The sequence below is a fragment of the Melopsittacus undulatus genome, chromosome 8, assembly GCF_012275295.1.
Source record: "Melopsittacus undulatus isolate bMelUnd1 chromosome 8, bMelUnd1.mat.Z, whole genome shotgun sequence".
NCBI classification, from domain to species: Eukaryota; Metazoa; Chordata; class Aves; order Psittaciformes; family Psittaculidae; genus Melopsittacus; species Melopsittacus undulatus.
In genome coordinates, this window is record NC_047534.1 from 49,756,289 (window position 1) to 49,765,854 (window position 9,566).

Here is a 9,566-nt window from a genome sequence, read left to right on the forward strand (position 1 = left end):
GCTTTCAAAAGTGAAACTGTACTTGCAGGACACCTGCTTTTGTGCAAATGCCCTTCCTGAAAGTAGATATGGAAAACTAAATCACTTGTTGTGTCCAAAGTGATGCTGTTACACTGACAATTTTGTAAGGCTAGTCCTTAGACTAGCTTGTACAAAGTCAGTGTGAGTATATCTGTGCTTACCTCCAGTCAAAGGGGTGCCTGCTGTATATCCAAGCATGGTTATGGTTGGAAGTATTTTAAGTGGACAAATTTTAAGTTTTCTGTTATTACAACAACTGTCATAATATGCACAGCAAAATATCGACCACAAATCTAAAAGCACTGTGAAATTTTGTGCATCCAAAACTCATTTAGCCAGCAATTATTGCTTTTCTGTAGAACTGGCAGGAAGAGGGATCAGTATGTGATGAAGTAGGCACAGCAGCTGGCACACACAGGCTCAGTCCCAGGGATGGGGATGCAGTAGTATTTTTAGCACTTTGTATTGCTGTACTGAAAATCACAATAGAAACAGATTGCTGAATTCTTGTACGATAGCAGACAGAAAGTATAGTGCTGGCTTAATTGTTGTACAAGATCTAATTCGACATTCTTACACAGGCAAGGAGCGCGATAGTTGTTGCACAGACAGTTAACATTTCTCTGTGTGAATGTTTTAATAGTAAAAAGTGTTCTTAGTATGTCTTCAATTATATTAATATGTAACATGTCTGGTATACTGTACTTTCTTGAACCAGAATATAATCTAGTTGTTGCTGAGCACTTCAGTGGATTACTGCTGCAAAACTTGCAGTAGTTACTTAACCAGACTTCTGTGTACCCAGCTTTTCTTGGACGAAACTACTTTATCTGATTCTAGAGAGAAGGAAAAAGTATTCCAACACCTTTTCTGGGATTTCATTCACACCTTAAATTAATGAGCAGAATATAAGTAATTTCTGAGTGCAAGTCTGAGAGGGATAGCAAGTGAAGCATAAGAAACAAATAATATGAATGGAAGCAATTCTCAGAGTATTCTTAGAGCTATGCTGCATTTCAAGAAAAGTCTGTGAGTTTTCAATAGCTGTTGGTGCAAGTCGTCTGAAACAGGAGCAGAAACAACACCACACAATCACTCGAGAGTGCTTCCAGGTTTCAGATGGCTTAGCTGAAGTTCTTAGGGATGTATCTGCTTGTTCTGTGCTCCTCTGTAAAATTATATCCGCTGTAAATATCTGGACACCTCATAAATACAAAGAACAAGACTGTTTATTGTTCTCCATCCCTTTGTCTGTGGGAATTGATTCATAGTTTTAATTAGCCTGCTTTCCTTCACAAAAAAAGCCCAAACTCTTCTAAGAAGCAAGAAATATAAATATTTTAAAAGATGCTTTTTTGCTAGGTGCATCCTCTGGCTTCTAAAAATGTGGTTTTAGAAATGTTTATTGTTAGCTAGTAGAGAACTTTAAAATGTAAATTTAGTGGGGGAGCCTGTTTCTGTGTGTATGCATATGCTCTGTGTGTACATGAATGCTCTGTGTGTACATAAATGCTCTGTGTGTACATGAATGCTCTGTCAGGGAAGCACAGATTCCTTCAAAATCAGTGCCATTTTTTTTAAGCATCTCAGGAGAAGCTGTCTGTAGAGGGGTCTATGTATTTAGACTCTAAATGTACGATAGCCAGTTGTCAGCTCATTTTTGCTCATCTATCAGAAAATCTGTTGCAGGATTATTGTCTGTCTTGAACAGTTCAGCAAAAATTATTGTACTGGCAAGTATCAGCCTGGATATTCAAATGCTCAAATGTCTGCCATAGTAATTAACTCAGAGTAATTAGATCAATTTCACAGGACTGGCTATATATTAATTTAGTCTATGGATACCCAAATCCAGCAAAAGTTACATGTAACCACTGAAGTCGACATAATAGATGTTATAAATATATCCTTAAGTGCTTTTTTGGATTAGGGCCTAAATACTTTTTCTTGTCAAAGAAAATGCTGTTCAGCTCCTGGCTCTTGGATATCCTCACTCATAAAAATAAATGTTGCAGCCTGAGTATGTGAATAATGAGGAGGTCACTACTTCCAGCTATTTGTGAAGCTGGGTCTTTCCACTTCCCTAAGCATGTATGACTTAGGTCAGGAAATACATGAGAAGCTGGGAGGCTGGGCATAACTTAGGCCCGTGAAGCACAAGCTGATGGAAGAACAGACTTCACAGAAAAATACCGACCAGCTATGTGAACACAAAGTTTAGGTAAAGACAAGGTATTGTAGAGTAACTATTTAAGTCCCTTTTTTTTCCCTGATGTCTTGCTGCAGCTGAGTCGCAAGCCTTTCTTTTAAGTACTTCCATTTCCTGAAAGAAAACACTTTAAACTTGCTCAGGTTTAGCTATTCTAGAAACCCACCAATATAAAATATTCCCTCTACCGTCCTCCTCCTGCTTCTTGAAAGCAATACAATGGGTGTGATGCTATCAGAGGTAGGGGTGAGTATCCCACTCTGATTAAGGAGAGTGCAGAAGAGGGCAGGTAGTAGCTAATGGCAAAATATTATGTGGATTAAAGATAGTTGAGAAACTTGAGATTTCTGTTGTGTTCTTACAGGTGTTATTTTTGACATTTTTCTCTTTTTCCTCCTAATCCTCTCCTTTTTGTATGTACATGTGAGAAGAATTTAATGTGGACTCTAAAAAGCAAGTGCTTGGGAACTCTGGAAATTTATTTTTAGAGCTCTGTATTCTGAAACCTTCTGGTTGGTATGTACAAGGGCCTCTACCTAGATCACTGTTGCTGTTGATCACAGCACCCTTGCAGGAGGATTAAAGCATAACATGTACAGTGGACTGTTTTTGAAGTGCATTTTGCCTCAAACATTGTAAATGCAATTTGTTAAAAGTAGCTGCTTTGCCTGCAAGACAGTGTATATATAACATTTGTCTTCTGTTTCCTTCAACTTATTTGAATTTATCCCTTTTGTTAAAGTCAGTCATGTCTTCCACCTACATAACATTCTATTAAGCAATTCTGTTGGTCTGCCATCCCTGCTCTTGTTCTTGTTCTTCTCCTTGTCCTTTCTTTTATATTTGACTTGTTTGCAATTGGTTTCATTATGAAGCTCTTCTGTATGATTGCTACCTTCCTCTTGGACTAATATGACAGGGTACCCTGCTCTAAAGGCAGGGATTTCATCACCTGTAATAATGTCTTTGACTAGCATCTCTGAAAATTCCTAGATGTACAAGCTGGAGCATTACAATTTTCTGATAAAATTTAGGATGAAACACAATGAAAAGCTCTTGTTATTGGGGAAATGCTAACATGACTAAATCCAGATTTAAGAGTGTTCTGCAGCAGTACTGGAATCAAAACTAATGGCTGTACTCAGCTTGAACTGGAGGCACAGTGCTGTCAAAATGTCGCTCCTGCATTCATGATTCAGATAGCAAAGCTCTATCCTAAAGAGCTGGCACTACTGGATCTATGGCAGCTGTTGCAATGCATAATTCATGCAGCCCTGGGATACAGTTTCAAACACTCTGTGTTAGTGCATGTAGGAAGCCTGCAAAATGGCCAGTATTTTCAACAGTCAAATATTTATGATTAACTCACTTCATAATGGCATACACATTTCTGCAAAATTGGGTGAAGAGAGGAAGGATTCCCAAGTAGGTTGTAATTGAGAGATTCCACTGGAAATTAATGTCATTTTCATTCTCTCCAAATCAGCAAGGGAAAGATGAATTAATGTTTGTTTAAGGAGTTTTGGGCAACATACAGCATAAAACCCAAAATGAATAAAGAAGGAAACTTCTAGTTGGCTATTTTAGGTTTCAAGTATGTCAAAAAAGGATAAAGGAGGAAGCAAAAATGTTATCAATGTTTGGGGTGTGTGACTGGAGGGATTGTTTTGAAGCAACATGGTAGGTGAAGATGATTTCTCAAGGAAACACATTAGTCGGCAAGGTATGTAATATTTATGTTGAGAAATGCTTTCCTGGCAGGCTGAAGAAAACAAAAATGGCAGTTTAATACCACTTCCTTTTCTGTGTGCTGATAGCCTCTGTCATATAGTAGAAAGAGGGTCTTGTCCTTTAGCTGTGACTTTGACTCCCACAAACAGAGATGTTACTGGAACAAGCACTTAGTGTTCAGGTGTATCCTAACCTGTATGTGTTTGATTAGCTGAAAACAAGCTCCCATAATAAGAAATTGTCTAGGAGTAATTTTTGCAAAGAAGTTATGTAAAAGGACAAAAGCTGATTTAAATAATCATTCTGCCTGTTGTGCTGTGCCTTTGGCTTTCTTTTAGCAGTACTGTGCAGCAGTAGGAGAGAATCTCTGAGTAGGGCAGTAATTGTGCTATGTGTACCTCTTTCTGGTTCTGTTTGTTTGTTTTTTGCTGAAGTGTCTAGGAAAAATATAAACCACAGCTGTTTGAAAGATCCAAATTTAAAAATCTAATCTCTCTGACCTTAAACTTCATTCCTGCAGTGTGTGTGTTTTTATATGGCTAGCCCTTGTTGCATATGAATTATGTAAATGACTTGAATTATATTCCCAATGCCCACAGTGGAAAACCTGCTTCATGTGTGAAATTTAACAGATGAGAAGTAGAAATTGGTTTTGAAATTTAGATCCTACTCCACCAGTTTTAGCACTTGAATTAAATTAGTGAAGTTTTATGAATTTCAAGTAGCTGAAAACTTGAAGAAGTATCTGTATCTTTTTAGATAGAGATCTAAATATATACTCTTAAGTATAATGCAATTTCAGGCCGTACTCCTTGAAATACTTTGAATTTAATTAAAAAATGCAAAGAAATCCCTCTTAGCCTAACAAAAAAAAAGGGTTTGACTATATCTGATATAAGTGAGGTTTTTGGGGGGTTATTTGTTTTGTTTTGGTTTTTTGTTTGTTTGGGTTTTTTTGAGACATTTGAGAGGCACAGACATTCAGAGGCTTTATTTCATTCATTCTTTACAACATAGAAGACCATGAATAAGGAGAGCATCCCAACCTTAAGTTACATTTCTTTTTATCCACTAAAGACATCTATTTAATGCTATTAATGTAGGACACTCTTTTCCCTCGGTCATGTACATGCAATCCTACCTTTAAAAGAATGAAATGGTGTCTGTGAGAACTTGTGTGGAAGCCACAGAATGAAATCAGCTAACAAAACAGTATGTGTGTTGCAGTAAACTTATGTTCTTCCTGATGGCAACAATTCTTTCTATGCTTTTGTAATTAGATTGTTTCTTCAAAGACAAGCAACCCAGTCGTGAAAGATTCTTTTTTCCACAGGTATATGTAACTTGTGGAACTAATAACCAGGTCTGTCAGGGAACTGTTTAGTGCTACTTGTAATTTCAGCAAGCTCTGACTCGCTTTTCTAGTAGATATCTTTTAAATAATGGTTATGAAAAGCCTGGAAAAATATTTCAAGGACCACAGAGGCTCTGGTAAAACATGCTTCCCAGTCAGAGAATGATATCTAATGGGCTTGCACTGAAATGTGCTGTTCTGAATCTGGCTGATGATTACTGCTGTTTCACTCCCTCTGGATTGTGAAACAAAGAAATTATGCATCAAATCGAATAGCTGCAATTTTGCCACACAAGAAGACAAATACGTGTAATACATGTCTGCTGTAACTAATTTATGTATACATATCTAATTTGTTTATTAGTAGCTTGACATTTACACATTTAAACAAAAGCTAATTTGGTATGTAAAAAATCAGAAGGGAGGTGATGGACTGCATTTAAAGCACAACCATTCCCCCCCCCCTGAAACAAACCAAAACCAAAAAGAGCAGAGACGTGGCTAGAAGAATATATAATTTTATTTTATTTTTTTATTAGTTTTATAAGGCAGCTTGGGGTAATTCTTTACTCATCCCCATAACTCTTATTGACAAGTGTATAGTTCCTTTGCTTACAGAGACTGGACACTGTTGAGTACTGTCTGCCCCATTTATATGAGTAGATTTGCCTTAATTGATGATACTCGAGCTGGGTGTGTAACAGATAATTTAGAGTGGAAAATTGTTCTGCAGACAATGATCCCTAGTTAATAGATGGAATTTTGTTAATGATTATGAATGAATAACAACATGTACTTTTGGAGCCACAGGAAAATATTACCTAGATGAAGATTCACTTAAAATAAGCAAGGCATTCCCCTCCACTGTGGAAAAGTAAGGGTCTCTTGTCATGTTATAGACTTGAGTGATGCTTAAATGAACCAGAACAAAGAATCTATTTGGAAATAAGTTACGTTAGTATTTGGTCCAGTTACTTCATATATGTGTCCCCTTTTGCTGTCAGCTGCAGAAGGCTATCCCATAATGGGTGGCCCTGTCAAAGACCATTTAGGTATAATGGAAAGAGTCTCCTAGTAAAATTGCAAGTAAATTTTTCAGCTACCTACAACAATGATCTGAAATGCTTGTGGGGAGTTGAAACCAGAGCAGCTTGTTTATTTAGTATGAAGGGCTTGGAACAATTTTGCAGTGTATTTCTGACCTTTTCATATACAGAACTAAGTGGTAAGGGAAATTGGGTTTCCTGTCAGCTCTTACAGTCTGCTATTTCTCTCCTTTTTCTTCTGGTCAATACTTGGCTTTTCTCTAAAGCCTTGCTGGGGATATTGTTATTTCAGTTAGACCATAAAGACCCTCACCTGCCACTGCCAACATGTTTCCTAGCAGAAATAGGTTAGCTCAAATGACAGGATCCAGGCAAAAGTTCAGCTTTAATGTCTGATGCCTTTTAAAAAAACTAGCAGCATGCAATACATGGCTTAACTGCACTTCACTGTCAGTATGAACTTTATTCAAGGTTTGCATTCTCCTTTTCTTAGAAACCATTTTAAATGCAGAGATAAAATAGAATTTCTTTTTCTTGTAAATAAAATATATTTCTGGCTTGTTGTAGGATGAGATGACAGGAGAGGGCAGAAGTATAGGTTGATGACAGGGAAAATATTAGAAGAGAAAAAGATCAATTAACCACATCAGTCTAATTCTTGAAATTGATTAAATTTAGGCTAATTTCTGAGCCAGAAGGGGATATTATTTATTGGGACTGATTTGTGGGAGCACAGGAAATAAGCCAGCTCTTCTGTGCCACCTTTTCTTAACTAATAAAATTCTTAAGAGTTGAAATATCAAAAGTAGAATTGGTTTAAAATTCTGAGGAAAAGGGTTTGTGTCATGTAAAATGATTTATGGGTCTAGTGGTCATTCCTTGGGGTGGAAACTAAGGCATAGCTTCAAAACTCTGATTAAAACTGTTATGTAAGAAAATGAAATTAATATATACACAAAGATGCACCCTTGGAAGAGCTGATGGCTTCTATGAAACTTATGATCTGAATCTCTCCATCCCTGCCTCTGTGACACTAATTAAGGAGACTTACTTACAATGGAGGCATTTTTAATACTAATGCTGAAAAAAAGGGGATAAATTGGGTAGTCTTCCATATCTTGAATTTATTCAAGAAAAATCTTGGGGGGGAAAAATGAGAAAAAAGATATATGGGAGGCTGGAATGTCAGTGTATCAGAAGACTTCACATGAAGAAGAGATGGAGAATTCTAGCATGATTTGGGAAAAATAACATCTGTGGGATCAAAGACTGAGAACTTTCTTTTCTGTCCGTATAACTTCATGTTTTGGGAAGAACACAGCATTTGGTTATTTATTAAAAAGGTGTTATTAAGGAATCTTAACTTGAGGAACGTGGACTTAGGAAAATTTCTACATAGATAAATTGTGAAAAAACAAAACAAAACAAACCCCAAACAAACACTTTCCTATAGACCATATTCAGCCCATAGATTATGATAGTGATTCAGAGAAAACTCCAGGAACAAACTTGCCAACAAAGTTTTCAAGCTGACAAGCAGGTATTCTTTATTGCGGCGCCAGGAGACACGGGGGATAACTCCTCCTAACGTGTGTCCCCCTATTGCTACACAAGCCATCCTTATATCGTCCCTGGGCACACATACATATTCATGAGGCTACGTATGGATTACATCACTTTCCAGAAAGCTCCCCGCATGCATACAGAATTGTGGTCGTGGTCTCTGAGGGTCGTTTACTTCTTCCAACAATCTTCATCACTTCTGGCAGCCTTTGAAGCATGCGCAGTAGATGCTTATACCAGTTTAATTGGTTCGCTAGCACCAGAGACATAATAATCCCCCTATCCTCCTACTTATCAGTTAGTTTACCCGCAGCCTATCCCGGACACCTGCTATTCCCAGATACTCCTTATCCCTGTGTCCTATTTTTCTAGACTGTTTTTCTTAAGACCACATCAACTATAACGATTTATCTTGTGCCAGGATGTTCTCTATCTGTACTCTATTTTTTCTATGTATTATGCACCTCAGTAATTTTCCACTGCTACTGTTACAAAGCCATTGAGCATTAAAACTAATTCTAAAGGTTTATAAATTCCATTTTGTGATTTTGTGTTCCCCGTGTTTCAATAGGTAGAAAAGGATAAGAGACAGTCTGAAAACTTACAGTATACTATGCTATGCAGAAATGCAGAGGTCAGGATATAGAGAACAATGCATCTCTCTGGAAGTTGTGTTTTGGCAGAGCTGAAGCATTGGTTCTATGGACAAATCTGAGAAATTTAAATCCAGTGTTAGTGAATAAAAAACAAGAAAAAAACAAAACAAAAGGTTAAATAAAAGGACAGAACTGCAGGTAAAACCAGACATCTACTTGTGGTTACTAAAACATTTCTGATCAATCCAAAATAAATATTTGAAGCCTTGAACTGACCTAGCTCTCATACCCCCTACCAACTATTGTTTGTTTGTTTTAAATTTGACCACAAAACCAGAAAGCCAGCTATTCACCTAACTGTATAATTGGCTTAAGGAGTTTCAATAGCCCATATTTCTTTCCTTTCGGTTTTTCTTCTTAATTTCTTGAATGAATGGTGCAGATAGGTGGAAACAGAGGTACTTCACAACATTTGTTTTTGTGAATGGAGGCTCCATTTACAGTTGACAGTGTCCCCTTTAATAAAACCTACAGGATTCAGTTAGGCTTTTCTTATTTTTGACAAATTTCAACTGCAAAATTCAGTTCAGTGAGAAAATCTAAAGTACCTGATGCCGCCACAAGTGCTCCAAGTAAGAATACCAATGAGTTGGGGTGGAAGAAATGTGGTTCTGATGATTACTGTATATATATGTGTGCTTATGCATACCTATATATATGTGTGTATATATATATATATATATATATATATAAATTTGTCATATGTATGTAAAAACCAAAATAAACCAGAAGGGATTGTAGTCTCTGAGGCACAGATCATTAGCATTGAATTCACAAAAGAAAGAAGGTCCACATGTAAAATGTGAGAGAAAAGTGGCTGGGAAGATTCAGAGCAGCAGAAATTATAGGACCTCTAATGCTAAAGACGTGCAGCTTTTTGGTAGGAAAAGGATTAGAGGAGCTGTACCATTTCAAATGCTGCTCTCTTTTCTGATGGAGGACTGATTAGTGGTTTCATCATGTTACCCCTCCCTGTTGTTTTCTTA